A 16,432-nucleotide genomic window follows, 5' to 3' on the forward strand; every position below is an offset into this window, starting at 1 on the left:
CTGCTTCTAGCTAACTGACACATTTGGTATTCCACATCCAGCTTCTTTTCCCCCTCCCAACTCTTATCCCTACAGTCTGTGGATCTGTAACTACATCTGTGACTACAAAGACATGTCACATTTTTTTCAAAGACTTTGGGCTGAGATATCTCTACAGTGGGAAAACAGAAAGATAACTAAAATCATGCATGATGGGACCACAAGCCAACTTTAAAAGACTCATATTACTGAAACTCAAATGTGTGACTTAGTTGCCTAAAGCTAACGGTAAAAGGAGCAATCTAGCAAATGGAAGGCTGTATCTTCTCAGAAGAGGTTCTGCAAATGTATCTGATCAAACCCACGCCACTCAGAGAGGTGACATAAAAGTACCCTGTGAGGTAGTATCTGCTAGTCAGTCACAGTCAAGTGGACGTGTTCCAGTTTTCCTAGTATAGGACCAATAAATTTTTAAATGATTTATATTTTATTATTTATCTATATTTACTCTTTTTTTGGTTATAAACACCACCAGGATACTTCCTGATATTATCACAAGAGCATGGAACACAACCCGCTCCAATTTAGTCCTAGAACTTCCCCATCCTACTCCCCTCCCTCCACTTCACTGATCCCTCTTCAATCTATTTACAGTTTCATTTCTTTAAAAAATTAGTGTCTGTGGATACAGATAATGATGGGACCCACCATGCCACATCAATGCATGCATATATGAAAGTTTGGTCAGATTCATTCCATTTTCCTGTCCCTTTTTCCCCCTCCTCAGTCCTCTTCATCTACTCTACTGATCTTTCCTCTATTTTGATGAAATCCTTCTTTTTTCCCCCCTTTCTCTCCCTCTTTGTTTGGTTTTTAAATTTCTGCTCTAGGGCTGGGGATGTGGCTCAAGCGGTAGTGCGCTCGCCTGGCATGCATGCGGCCCGGGTTCGATCCTCAGCACCACATACAAACAAAGATGTTGTGTCCGCCAAAAACTAAAAATAAATATTAAAAAAAATTCTCTCTCTCTCTCCTTCTCTCTCTCTCACTCTCCCTTTAAAAAAATTAAATAAATTTCTGCTCTCCCCCTCTTATTTTGGATTAGCTTCTGTATATTAGAGAAACATTTGACCTTTGACGTATTGGGACTGGCTTATTTCACTTAGCATGATGTTCTCCAGTTCTATCCATGTAGCGGCAAATACCACAATGCCATTCTTCTTTATGGTTGAGTAGTACTCCACATCTTCTTTATTCATTCATTTGTTGAAGGGTACTTAGGTTTTGGATATTGTGATTTGTGCTTCTAAAATACTGATGTGGCTGTATCACTGTAGTATGCTGATTTTAAATATTTTAGATATATACTGAGGAATGGTAGCTGGGTCATATGGTAGTTCCATTCCTAGATTTTGATGAATCTCCATACTGTTTTTCAGAGTGGTTACAATAATTTGCAGTCCTATCAACAATGCGTCAGTATACCTTCCCCCCGCATCCTTGCCAATTTTTATTATCATTTGTATTCTTGATAATTGCCATTCTGATTGGAGATGAAATCTCAATGTAATTTTATTTTTTAAAAATATGTATTTTTTAGTTGTATATGGACACAATATCTTTATTTTATGTGGTGCTGAGGATCAAACCCAGGGCCTCACACGTGCTAGGCGAGTGCTCTACCGCTGAGCCACAACCCCAGCCCCTCAATGTAATTTTCTTTTTTTGTAAATATTTTTTAGCTGTTGATGGACCTTTATTATTTATTTATTTATTTATTTATATGCAGTGCTGAGAACTGAACCAAGTGCCTCACAAATGCTAGGCAAGTGCTCTACCACTGAGCCACAACCCCAGCCCTCAGTGTATATATTTCCCTAGTTGCTAAAGATATTGAACATTTTTTCATATTTTTATTGACCACTTATTCGTATTTCTTCTTTTGAGGAATATCTGTTTAGTTCTTTTGTCCATTTATTAATTTGGTTATTTGTTTTTTGGTGTTAAGTTTTTTGATTTCTTTGTATACTCTCGATATTATTGCCCTGTCTGAGGATCTGGTGGCAAAGATTTTCTCCCATTCTGTAGGTTCTCTTTACTCTCATTTCCTTTGCTGTGTAGAAGCTTTTTAATTTGATGCCATCCCATTTATTTATTTTATTTTTTGCACTTCAAGAATCTTGTTAAGGAAGTTAGTTCCTGTGTTAACATGTTAGAGAATTGGTCCTACATTTTCTTCTAGCAGTTGCAGGATTTCTGGTCTAATTCCTAGGTCTTTGATCCATTTGAGTTCACTTTTATGCAGGATGAAAGGTAGGGGGTTAAATTTAATTTTTCTACATATAAATAAAACACGTAGCACCAGTTTTCCTAGCACCATCTGTTAAAAAAGCTATCTTTTCTACAAGGTATGTTTTTGGCACCTTTATCTAGTATCCGATAACTGTATATATGTGGCTTTGTCTCTGTGTCTTCTATTCTATTGGTCTTCATACCTGTTTTGGAGCTAGTATCATGGAGTTTTTGTTATATTATAGCTCTGTAGTATAATATGAGGTCCAATATTGACATGCTTCCTGATTCTCTTCCCTTGCTAAGGATTGCTTTGGCTATTTGGGTCTTTTATTTTCCCAAATGAATCTGTATAGTGCTTAAGACAATGAGTTTTAAAAGTTACAATTTAACTCCTGCCTTCTTGTTATATCATCCTTATAACCTCCTGTGTATCTCTGCTCCGTTTAAGAGTTGTGGACTCTGTGTGCAGTTCCAAGTTTCTTGGCTACGTGAGCATCCAAATTCTATAATTTCTATATTATATTGTATCCTACAGATATAACTAACCTATATTAGCAACTATTATATATTACATAGTACTGTGTATTTGCACACCTATTTTTCATTTCAATAAATCAACCTGGAAGGTAGACACTCTCTATAATCTCTACTGAGCCTAACACTGCTAACATGGGCTGCTCTAAAACTGTTGGAGAGATGCATGAGTAAAGGCCAGAGTTACCAGATATAATTAGATTACAAGGACAAAGCTAGAAGCTGGAATAAGGAGAGGGAGGGAGGGAAAGGAAGAGAGGGAGGGAGTAGGTGTGAAAATAAACTTTAAGAGCTTACTGTTCAGTTTCTTTAACCAAGAGTAATGTGGCCCCATCTTATCTGTCCCACAACAATGTCACTGCTTTAGTTCCCTCTCTGACCTGGAGTGATACCAGCTGGCTAACTGATGCTTCTGGCCTCTGGACACCATTTATCCTTTTGTTGCTATTGGGATGGTTCAAAACAGAGCTCTGGCTTGTAATTCTACCACTTAAAATCCATTAAATGGCTCTCACTGCTCACCAGGTTAATACCCAGTTCCTGAAAAGAGCCCTCTAAGGAAAGCTGTGCCTTTCCTGTGCCTACCTCTCCAGACTTCTCCTTGTTTAATTCTCTCCTTACAACTCATCATCTAGGCATTTAAACACATTTTGTGTTCTTAACTATACTTCTGTTTAAATTTTGGACTTCCACTAATCTGTTCCCACTGCTACCTAGCGCTCTGTCTCCCATCTCTGAAACCATCTTCAGGTTTCATTTTGAAGGCTTCTGTGATCTCCAACCTTCAATCTCTCCATCTAGATTAAAGGTATTCTGCACTTTGCTCTTCCAAAGTTGTAATTCTCTATTGGTCTACACACTCAAAAAACTATGGTGTCCTTCTTGATCCATCCAATGACTAGTATTCAATAATGACTTGATGGTTAGAATTTCAATGATCTCAAGTCATGACCTACAAGCCTTAGTTGTGTCTACCCCAGTTTCCCTCTCTGTACTCTAGGATTACAGTTTGACCAATGCTTTTTTTTTAATCCTAGAATCCAAAACTGAATGGAGCATATTTTCCTATTGTAGTTTTACAATGAAAGAGAATATTCTTAAAAGTGTAGAAAACATTTTCCATGGGGGGAGGGCAGAGATATTCTAAAAGTTTAGGCTTTTAAACACCAAATTCTTACCTTACATACAGGCCAGGGTAATATTCCATTACATTAGCCATAACATTGGGTCAGATTTTGAAGTTTTATCTTTGTAAAGTGAAATCTGTCCCAGACAAAAATAATAGACTGAGAGGGTAAAGAAGGCCCGATTGACTCTAACAGGTGTACTGAAGGGCAGCACCTGTACTGGACTCTCATATTTGAATAATATGTAGAAATCAGACAGATCCAGTTGATACCATTTAATACAAGCCTAACACTGTTTTACATCTTACAGGGGTAGTTAGTCATTAAATAAAGTCATATGAGACTGATATATAATTTGGAATAGCAATAAATTAATTTTAATAAAAATAGAAGTACAAAGTAGCATGGGTCTCAAGCTCACTTCTTCTTGTAAAAGTTCAGAGGAAGCTAAGCTATAATCTGAAACTGGCTTTCCCATCTGAAATCAGAGCAAGGGAAAGTTAAGTGCATAGCTATGATGGCTGAAGATCTCATTAGGATTATTATGCCATATGCACTGGTTCTTTATTTTGCTTTTTAGTTTAAAAAAATAAACATGCATCTATTTCAATTCCTTTTGCACATTTTCTCTCCCTATATAATTGTAATTTTAATATCTTTAATTCTCAACCTATTCTATAACATTACTATCTGGATTAGAGGAACTGTAGAGAATATTATCAACAAGTTTTTGTTTTTCCTAAAGCTGGTTAGTATGTAGCTTTGCTCTGAAGTGATTGTAATAAATAGGGTTTAATATCTTCTCTCAAAGTGGTGCTGATATTAGGAATAGCAGAGGACATACACTTGATGAAAGTATGAATACTTGGATATTTGCCTAGTCTGGGACTCTTAATAGAAATAAGTTCACCATATAGTCTCTTACATAAAAGCAGAAATGATAATCATACTAGCAGATGGATAGATATACAAGCAATATGAAAAAATCAAGGGACAAAATCACCCCAAATAACCCAAAAAACTTCAAAAACTGATCCCATTGATACCATAGTGGAGGAAATGTCAGAGAAAGAACTTAGAAAGTTAATAATGAAAATGTTCAATGAGCTGAAAGAAGATTAAGAATGAACTCAGAGAGAAAATATAGAAAGTGAAAGATCATTTCAATAAAGAGAGAGTCTGAAAAAGAACCATATGGAAATCCTAGAAATGAAAGATTCAGTAAGTCAAATTAAAAATTCAATGTACAGCTTGGGAGACTGAGGCAAAAGCATCGTGAGTTCAAAGCCAGTCTCAGCAACATAGTGAGGCCCTAGGCAACTCAGTGAGACCCTGTCTCTAAAGGAAATATAAAAAAAAAAAAGGGGCTGGGGATGTGGCTTAGTGATTTAGTACCTTTGTTCAATCTCCAGTACCAAAAAAAAAAAAAAATAAAAATAAAAATAAAAAGAAAAAGAAAAGGAAAAAAAAATCAATGGAAACTATCACCAATCAATTAGGTCACTCTAAAGACAGAGTCTCAGGCCTTGGAGACAAACTATATAATCTTTAAAATAAAGTCGACAACAAAAATATTAAGAGACCATAACCAGAGTATCCAAGAAATCTGGGATAATATTAAAAGACCAAATTTAATGTCCTTCAATAGATGAATGGATAAAAAAATGTGGCATTTATACACAATGGAGTATTACTCAGCACTAAAAAATGACAAAAATCATGGAATTTGCAGGGAAATGGATGGCATTAGAGCAGATTATGCTAAGCGAAGCTAGCCAATCCTTAAAAAACAAATGCCAAATGTCTTCCTTGATATAAAGAGAGCAACTAAGAACAGAACAGGGAGGAAGAGCATGAGGAAAAGATTAACATTAAACAGAGACGAGTGGGGGGAAAGAAAGGGAGAGAGAAGGGAAAGCATATGGAAATGGTAGGAGACCCTCAATGTACACAAAATTACATATAAGAGGTTGTGAGGGGAAAGGGGGGGAAACAAGGGAGAGAATTGAACAACAGCAGATGAGGTAGAGAAGGATGATGGGAGGGGAGGGGAGGGGGGATAGTAGGGGATAGGAAAGGTAGCAGAATACAACAGTCACTAATATGCCATTATGGAAAAATGTGAATGTGTAACCGATGTGATCCTGCAATTCGTATTTGGGGTAAAAATGGGAGTTCATAACCCACTTGAGTCAAATGTATGAAAGATGATATGTCATGAGCTTTGTAATGTTTTGAACAACCAATAAAAAATAATAATTTGATTTAAAAAAAAGACCAAATTTAAGAATTGTTGGTACAGATGAAGGCTCTAAAATACAAAGTAAAGGAATGTAAGACTTTTTCAATGAAATGATATCAGAAAACTTTCCAAATCTTAGGAATAAGAGGGAAATCCAAATACAAGATGTATATAAGACCTAAAGGGCTGAGGTTGTGGCTCAGTTAACATAGAGATAATGCCAATAAAATCTACCTCATAGAAATCAGATAGTATTCCCTAGCTCAAGGGGATACCTGTGCCATTATAAAAATTAAACGTTGTGCTTCTAGAAAATCTACTAATGTTTCTAAAGCCTTGAATGACCTCCACTCACAAGTAAATGAAGTGTCAGACCACACCCTAAGCTCTAATAAGTTACTATCTTCATAGTATTCAGGCTGGCTGATAAAAATGATTATTTTTGTGCTAACTACAGACAATAATGCTTTGCTGCATTGCTTATTGTTGTCCTAGCATGGTCTTTCCTCCATGTATACCTGGTCCAGCCACCTGCCAATTGCTATTATGTACTTCTGGACTGCCCTGATGCACAAGATGCCAGAGTTCATTAAGCTCCAGATGATGATGAAAATATGACCCTCCGTGGGGCTGTCTCCTAGCTTCTCTTGAGGCAACTCCAGACAGATCCTCTAGAGGGATTCCTTGACTACCATAACCAATGCCCATCATCAGCTCAAAGACACTAGAGCAGTTACTAACCCTTTTCCCTGATAGCAGTCAAGGACCTCTTCAGAGAGGGGTTGAGGCAGGAGATATATCCTGTAGACAGACAGAAATGGGGACCTCAATGAATAAGATCCCACCACCCCAGATTAAAACTGTAGGCTAACATCATTTTTAATTTTTTTTAAAAATTAATTATTTTTTTTTTTTAGGTTAAAGTCTTTTTGTGTGATTTTGGCTGCTTGACTGGAAGGCTCCACACACGCTTGATGCCCAACTCCTATCCTTGGCAAAGATATATTAACCAAGTTTAATGTCTCTATTCATTTTAATTCCCACCATAGCTTCCCACACTCCTCTCCTTAATCCTTGTATACCAACCAAATGTCTTTCATTCCCCTCTAACATCCCGATCAGTGCTTCTCCCTGAGATATAAACCATAATATGGACTATCTCCAAACCCATTATGGTCACACACCACACTCCTGTTAAAATCTCCCCACCTCCAGCTAAAACGAGTTGTCTCCTATCATTGCTCTGATTGTCATGACTATAACCTGGGGATCTTCTTCCTATGTGGAAATAATACTTAAATCTGTTTACCCACCAATGAGACAAGAACTTGCCTAGCCACCTTTCTCTTCCCAATTCTCTGTTTAATTTTTGGCCTTGCCATTAGGACCTCCCTGTTTTGGCTATTCACCTCCTTTTTTACAGGGGGTCATAAATGCCATTATTGATCAGAGTCCAGAACATTCTCCTGCTAAGCTCCATTATAACTGCTCAATACCAGCATCTACAGGCATCCTCAACTGACAGCACCTTTCAATGGGAATTAGTTTAAAATATATCACCACCCCTTCTCCCATCATCACTTTCTTATCAAAGAAAAAGGCAGGAATGTTATCAAAGAAAAAGGCAGGAATATTAGGTAGGACTTAACACAAGCACTGTCATTTTGAAACATATCCTCCACCTTAGAAAAGGAGTCACCTCAAGGTCACTCTGACTCAGCCCTGACCTAAATCCCAGACAATACTCCAACATCACACAAAGATAACCCCAAACACTCCAACAACATAAGAAAGGAAATTGTTATCTGGGACTAAAATCCTGAAAAACACCTGGTTCCTTATGAAGTTGACACCACAAGGACCCTTCCCTAACAACCCCTTAGCAATGCCTAACCACAAAAATTTCCCCCTCAATCCCCAGGCTGTAAAGGGAAGGCGGTCTCAGTCTTCACTGGGTCCCCTTCTGATGGTTTGTCCAGAATAAACCTGTGTTACTGCTAAAAAAACAAACAAACTAAAAAAACCCCCACCACCAACAACAACAAAAGAGAAATATGGAAGAAAATAAAAATCATATCTATATGACATCATTAAATGTATGTGGTCTAAATTCTCCAATTAAATTGGCAGACTTTATTAAAAAACAAGACCCAACCATATTTTAATAGAGATTCACCTTACCGGCAATGACATCCATAGACCGTATGTCAAAGAATAGAAAAAGATATATCAAGCAAAAGAAAACAAAAGTAAACAGTAGCTACTCTCATATCAGTCTTCAAGTCAAAAATAACCAGAAGAGACAAAGATCACCTCATATAGGTTATCATCCAACAATAAGATATAATGATTGGGGGCTGGGGTTGTGGTTCAGCAGTACAGTGCTTGCCTGGCATGTGTGAGGCCCTGGGTTTGATCCTCAGCACCACATAAAAATAAATAAATAAAACAAAGGTATTGTGTCCAACTACAATTTAAAAATATTCAAAATAAAAGATAGAATTATTGTAAATATTTATGTCCCAAATAACAGTTCACCTAAATATATAAAACAAATCAATATAAAGAATCAAATAGAACACAATGAATAATACTGCATGATTTTAACACTTCTATCACCAATAAATAGGTAATACAGACATAAACTAAGTAGAGACTTTTCAGAATTAAAAAGTGCTATTAATCAAATGGGTCTAACACACATCTGTAGAATATCTCATCCATCAACAACCGAATTTATTTTCTTCTCAGTAGCACATGGAACTTTCTCTAAAATAGATCATATTTTAAGGCACATAGCAAAAAAGCAAATATAAAAAATACAGAGATAATTCCTTGAATCCTAGGAGATCATAATAGAAGAAAATTAGAACTCAATGATAAGATAAAAAAGAGAATTCATTTTAACACCTGGAGATTAAACAATAAAGTTTTAAATGAGGAATGGATTACACAGGGAATCAGGGGAAAATTTTAAAAAAATTCTTAGAAACAAATGAGAATAGAAGTACAACATATTAAAATACCTGGGAAAGCATAAAGGTAGTTCTAGGAGGAAAGTTTATAGCATTGAGTTCCTGCATTAAAAAAATAGATACCATTGCTAAAGTTGTAGCTCAGTGGTACAGTGCTTGCATAGAATGTATGAGGCGCTGGATTCCATCCACAGCACCACATAAAATTAATAAAATAAAGGTATTAGAAAAACAGATACCAAATAAAAAACCTAATGTTACATCTCAAGGTCCTAGAAGAAGAACAAACTTATTCCAAAATTAGAAGACAGGAAATAATCAAGATCAGAGCTGAAATGAGAATTAAAAAAATACAAAGGATCAATGAAACAAATAGATGGGTTCTTTGAAAAGATATACAAGATTGATAAATTTTTAGCCAAACTAACTAAAACAGAGAGAAGACCCAAATAAAAAAAATTAGAGACCAAAAGGAGATATCATAACAGACACTTCTGAAATCCAGAGGATCATTTAGAAACTATTTGGAAAATTTATACTTCAATAAACTAGAAAATCTAGAAGTTACTGGCAAATTTCTAGACACATATGACTCATCCAGATTTAACCAGGAATATGTAGAAAACCTAAACAGACCAATATCAAGTAATGAAATTGAAGCAGCAATAAAAAGCTTTCCAATGAAGAAAAGCTCAAGATCAGATGAATTCTCAGCTGAATTCTATCAGAACTTTAAAGAAGAATTAATGTCAATCCTCTTTAAATTATTCCATGAAATAGAAAAGGAGGTAACACAGCCAAATTCATTCCATGAAGCCAGTAGCACCTTGATACCAAAACCAGACAAAAACACATCAAGGAAAAAAAATTTCAGACTAATATCCCTGATGAATATAGATGTAAAACTTCTCAGTAAAATATTAGCAAAGTGTATTAAAAACACATTAAGAAAATAGTACACCATGATCAAGTGGTTTTTATCCCAGGGATGCAAGGTTGTTCCAACATACATAAATCAACAAATGCAATTCATCACATAAATGGGGTAAAGAACAAGAGTCACATGATTATTTCAATAGAAGCAGAAAAAACATCTGACAAAGGCCAGCACCCAATTCATGTTTAAAACATTGGAGAAACTAGGAATAGAGGAACCTACCTCAACATTGTCATAGCTATATGTGACAAACCCAAGGCCAATATTATAATGAACAGAGAAAAACCGAAAGCATTTCCTCCAAAGTAAGGAACAAGACAAGGATGTTCAATCTCATCACTCTTATTTATCATAGACCTTGAAACTCTGGCCAGAGCAATCAGGTTAAGAGAAGGAAATTAAAGGGATACAAATAGAGAAAGAACAAATCAAATTATCTTTGTTTTCTGATCCTATATTTAAAAGACCCGAAAAACTCCACCAGAAGACTTCCAGAGCTGATAAAATAACAGGCTACAAGATCAACTTACATTAATTATTTTCTTATACTCTATTTTGAATATGCTGAGAAAGAAATCTGGGAAACTTGCAATAACCTCACAAAAAATTAAAATATTTTGGAATAAATCTAATCAAGGAAGTGAAAAACCTCTACAGTGATAATAACTATGGAACACTGAAGGAATAAATTGAAGACCTTAAAAGATGGAAAGTCAACTGATGTTCTTGGATAGGCAGAATTAATAGTATCAAAATGGCTATACTACCAAAAGTGTTATACAGATTAAATGCAATATCCATTAAAATATCAATGACATTCTTCACAGAACTAGAAAAAACAGTTCTGAAATTTATTTGGAAAAATAAGAGATCCAGGATAGCCAAAGAAATCCTGAGCTAGAAGAGTGAAGCTGGGGGCATCATATACTGAACCACATGTAATAATACAGAGCTACAGTAACAAAAACAGCATGGTACTGGCACCAAAACAGACCCAAAGACCAATGAAATAGAAGACAGAAAAAAATCTACATAAACACAATCATCTGATACTTGATAAAGGTGCCAAAAAATACGTTGGAGAAAATGGTGCTAGGAAAACTGGATATCCACATGCAGAAGAATGAAACTAGATCCCTACCTCTCTCCATGCACAAAGGTCAATTCAAAGTAGATCAAAGACCCAGGAATTTGATCAGAAACTTTGTTGTAGGCTCAACACTCTAACATATTGGCACAGGAACCATCTTCCTTAACAAGACTCCTAAAGTGCAATTAATAAAATAAATTCAATAAGTGGGATGGCATCAAATTAAAAAACTTCTGCAAAGTGGAGGAAACAAATAAGAGCATGATAAGACAGTTTACAGAATAGGAGAAGATCTTTGCCCTCTGCTCTTCAGACAAGAGATTAATATCCAGAATACATAAAGAACTCAAAAAATATAACACACACACACACAAACAACACAATCGATAACTGGACAAAAGAACTAAAAATGACACTTCTCAAAAGAAATACAAATGGCCAAAAAATATATGAAAAAATGTTCAACATCTCTAGCAAGCAGGGAAATACAAATCAAAACTACATAAAGATTTCATCTCACTTCAGTTAGAATGGCAATTATCATGACTACAAATAAATACTAATGAGGATGTAGTGGGGTGGGGAAAGGAACACTTGTACACTGTTGAGTGAAAATTAGTACAATCATGCTGGAAAGCAATATGGAAATTCCTCAAAAAAACTAGGAATGGAACCACCATATGACTCGTATACCACTCCATGGTATTTATCTAAAAGAACTAAAATTAGCATACAGCCACATCAGTTTATAGCAGTGCAATTCACAGTAGCCAAATTTTGGAACCAGTCTAGATGCCATAAACAGATGAATGGATTAAGGGAATGTGGTATATATACACAATGGGGTTTAACTCAGCTATAAAGAAGAATAAAATTATGGTATTTGTGGGTAAATGGATAGAACTGGAGAACATCATGCTAAAGGAAATAATCCAGACTCGGAGAATCAATGCTTTCTCGCATATGCAGAAGCTAGACCAAAATAAGAGGTGGAAAGGTGCATGGAGGGGATTTCCATGAAATAGAAGAGAGATCAGTAGAGTGGAGGAAGGGATTGAGGGGTGGGAGGAGGGATGGAAAAAAAGAAGAGTGGTGGAATGAAACTTACCAAACCATCCTATGTACATATATGACTATACTACAGTGAAGTCCACCTTTATGTATATCTACAAAACATTACTTAAAAATATAAATAAATAGAAGACCACTAGAGATGGTGGAGAAAAAAGATGGGGGAAAAGAGGAAGGAATGAAATGGGAAAATACTAGGGATTGAGTTAGAGCAAATTACATTTCATGCTTGTATGATTATATCAAAATAAACCTTGATATTATGTGTAACTATAAAGCATTAATAAAAAATAGAGCATGTGTCTATTTCAATTATAACTTTCAAAAAATGATCCAAAAAAGTGCTTCTTCACTTTATAACCAAGTATCCTGGATTAGTTGGAATCTTGATAGCTTCTGCCCATCAGTTTAGGAGCTAAAGGGACACTACTGGTTTAGCAAAGAAGAAAAGGAGAGGCAGTGAACAGCTGGCATGCAGGACTCCCTTCATTAGATGGAGCTAGGTAGTAGGTAAGCTGATTGATCTAGAATCAAGTAAGAGTCAAGGTCACAAAAGTCATTTGCTGCCTATTCTCCAAATCATTAAACTACATGTATTACAGAAGTAGAAGGTCCTTCAGAGACCAAGTTCAGCCTCCTCTCGTGTATATAAAGACTTTCTCAAAGGCAAAACAAGTGTGTTGGCTCTACTGCTACTAGAATCCAGATAAGTGCTCTGATATATTACCACACTACATCTTTTCTACTTCCTACCAGGATCTGGGAGCCAAAATCCAGGATCTCAAATGAAGCTTTGAAAGGAGGTCAGTGGAGAACAGGAAGAGTATGAGGATGATGTGTGAAGGCAATACAGCTCAAACTGTACCGGACCTGACACTGTTCCATGAAGAAATCTCCAGAGTCTCTCCCTCTAGACTCATATCAATAGAGTTGTCATTTAATTATCTAAGTTTCAGTTTTCTCATAAATAAAATGTATCTAAAAATAATTGCACCTAGTTCAGAGTTACCAAGAAGATAATATGAAACAGCGTGTAAAAAAATATTAAATGAACATTGGGTTTTTTCCTACTTATAAGCATCAGATATTTCATCTTACTTTGAATTTTTAAACAATTTAAACACTAATGACCAGAAGGCAGAAAGAATGGAGGAGATGCCATGATTAGAAAGAACAGGCTTATGTACAGAGAACATCTTGTTTTGTGAAATGAATTGTGTAATCACATTCTTTCCACATTGCATCACTTGTTCTTCAGCCAGGATACTAAGATGGCTGGGCCTCTGCTATTATGAAAAGCTCCACTCTAGGACCTACGGAGAATGAGGTCAGGGAGAAAAGAGTTACTGAAGGGAACAATGGAATGATAAATGCTGGAATTATAACCAAAGGACCTATCTGGAAATATCATATAGAAGAAGGTCTATTGGCCTTCTGAGCCTGGTCCTTCTGGCCATTTTCCATGAAAAATTTAAGGTCTTCAGAGAAATGCAGAAGAGAATAGTCAGAAAACTCCTCTGGAAGCCTCAACTGCATTGTGAGTCACTTCTTATCAGTGTGAGTGCAGTCAGATAGGAATGCATGCCCAGTAATTCCTGGATACAAACTCCCAGCTCTGGTTCGGTAGGACTACCTAATGCCTCTAGGAGATTTTCCAATAAAACAACATAATTTTCCAGGCAAGAAACTGAGAAAATTGACCTATTTACTGAAGGAAACTTGAATTACCAGAGCCTATCCTGTTTTGACCTCAAAAAAATAAAAATGACTGCAGTACCAGTTCCAAGGCACCTCTCTTGCTGCTTCTCAGAGCATGAAGAGGATTGGCAACAGATTTCTCATACTGACTCCTAGGCACATATTTCTTGTACCATATAGAGGAGTGGCACTTTCCTGATCACCTTACTTCTAGTTCCCCCTACCTCAGCACCACTATCCTAATCCAAGCCACCCTCATCTCTTCCTCATTCACAATAACCACTGCACAATCCATTCTCCACAGAGCAGCCCAAGTGATTTTTTAGGTAACATCTTTATTGACATATAATTCACATGCCATAAAATTCACACAATTCAGTGTTTAAGTATATTCACAATGTTTGTGCAAACATCACCCCAATCTAATTTTAGAACATTTTCATCATCCCAGAATAAAACCCCATATCCATTAGCAGTCACTTCTAATATCTCCCCTGACTCCTGGCAACCACAAATCCACTTCTGCCTCTGTGTATTTACATGCTCTGGACATTCCATATAAATGCAATCAGACAGTACATTTTTTTCCACTTATAATATTTTTATGATATAACTATGCTATAACACTATCAGTAAACCATTCCTTTTTTATTGCCAAATAGTATTTTATTATATGGCTATACCACATTCTATTTATCCATTCATTGGCTATTGGGCTATTATGAATAACACTGCCAAGAATATTCATAATGTGTTTCATGTGAACATATGTTTTCTATTTTCTTGAGTATATATCTATGAGTGGAACTTCTGGGCCACATAATAAGTATGTGTAACTTCAAAATTGTTTTCAAATGTTGCTGCAGTACTTTATGATTTCACCACAATTTATGAGAGTTCTAATTTTTCTAATCTTCCAAAATATTGTAATTGTTCATCTTTTGATTACAGCAATACATGGGTGTGAAGTGGTTATCTCACTATGATTTTGGTTTACATTTCCTTAATGATTAATGATGCTGAGCAGCTTTTCAAGTGCTATCAGTCATTTGTATATATTACTTAGAGAAATATCCATCTAAATCCTTTGCCTATTTGGTTTATTTATGTTTTCTTACTGCTGAGCCATAAGTGTTCTTTTATATTTTGGATATGAATTCAAGTGATTTTCAAAAAGTACATCAGATCTTGTCACTTGTTACTCCCTTGCTTAGCACCCTCTAATGGTTCTCTAATAAGTATAGAATAAAGTTCAAAATTCTCATTCTGGTTACAAAGCCCTGTATCTTCTGACATCAATTTGCTTCCCCAGCATCAACTTGTACTACCTTCTCACTCAGGCTGTGTATTCTAGTAAGAGCAATCTGCTTTCTGCCCTGGAAACAAAGTGAGCTCATTCACATTTCAGGACAACAGCATTAGCTGTCTCATTTGTATGCTTGGCACTCTTTCCTTGATGGTTCCTTCTTATCATTCAGGTCTTAATTCAAACATTGACTTTTCAGACAAATTTTCCTGAAAAGAAATTCTATCTAGAAGTTACCCTTCCATAAAGAAACTTGGGGATGGTAGATGCATTCATTATTTTGATTGGGGGTAATGATTTCATGGATATATGTTTATTCAAAGTTTTTCATATTAAATATTTTCATATTAAAGTTTTTCACTTTAAATATATGCGATAAATTTTACATCAACTATACTTCAATAAAGCTATTAAACATATAGTTTCCATTATTACTATAGTTTCACTGTCACTAGCTTATCAGACTTTGTTTTCTTAGGAGAAATTATCTCATTTCCCTTTAGAAATTATCTACTGGAAATGACTTTCTTCTTTTTTCATTTTTCTCTTTTGGTGCTGGAGATTAAACCCAGGCCCAAACTTAGGAAAAACATGAGCTCTACTACTAAGCTATATCCTTAGCACTTGAAATGGTCTTATTTCTTGATTTAAACATCTGCTCTCTGTCTTACCCCACTAGAACAAAAGTGTTATGAAGGCAGAATTATTGTTTATCTTTGTCACTAAAGCATCCTCAGCTTGGCTTACAATGATGTGCTCAATAAATATTTGGCTAATTGAATTAAAGAACAGAAGTTTAGAAAAGAGACTGTGAGACAATAGGAAGAGTGAATTTTTCTTTCCTCAGGTTTACCAGTACATTTTAGACTTAAGAGGATGGAAGTATTATTATTTTCCTTATTAAAAGCAGCCATCTCTAAATTTATCCTGGATGATCTCTATCATTATGACCATCATCATCAACAATCATTATCATCATCATCATAAAAAGTATAATTTATGATTCATTTAGTCTGTGGCACTATTATAATATTTCTCACATTATTAGTGGTTAATTTTATAATAGAATAATAATAATATAACATGTAGTAATTGTAACAAATATAGCATAACTATAATAATAGCAGCATTAATACCATAACAATTTATTTTAGCCCCTTCTATTTGCCAGATATAAT

At 35.5% G+C, this 16,432-nt stretch overlaps 1 protein-coding gene across 11 annotated transcripts in view; it reads right to left on the bottom strand.

Annotated features, from left to right (window-relative positions):
• The window catches only part of Scmh1 (Scm polycomb group protein homolog 1), a 187,710-nt gene that overhangs the window by 70,867 nt on the left and 100,411 nt on the right, over positions 1-16,432 (bottom strand). The window lies entirely within an intron of this gene.

This window comes from Urocitellus parryii, chromosome 11 (assembly GCF_045843805.1).
Source record: "Urocitellus parryii isolate mUroPar1 chromosome 11, mUroPar1.hap1, whole genome shotgun sequence".
Taxonomy (NCBI): domain Eukaryota; kingdom Metazoa; phylum Chordata; class Mammalia; order Rodentia; family Sciuridae; genus Urocitellus; species Urocitellus parryii.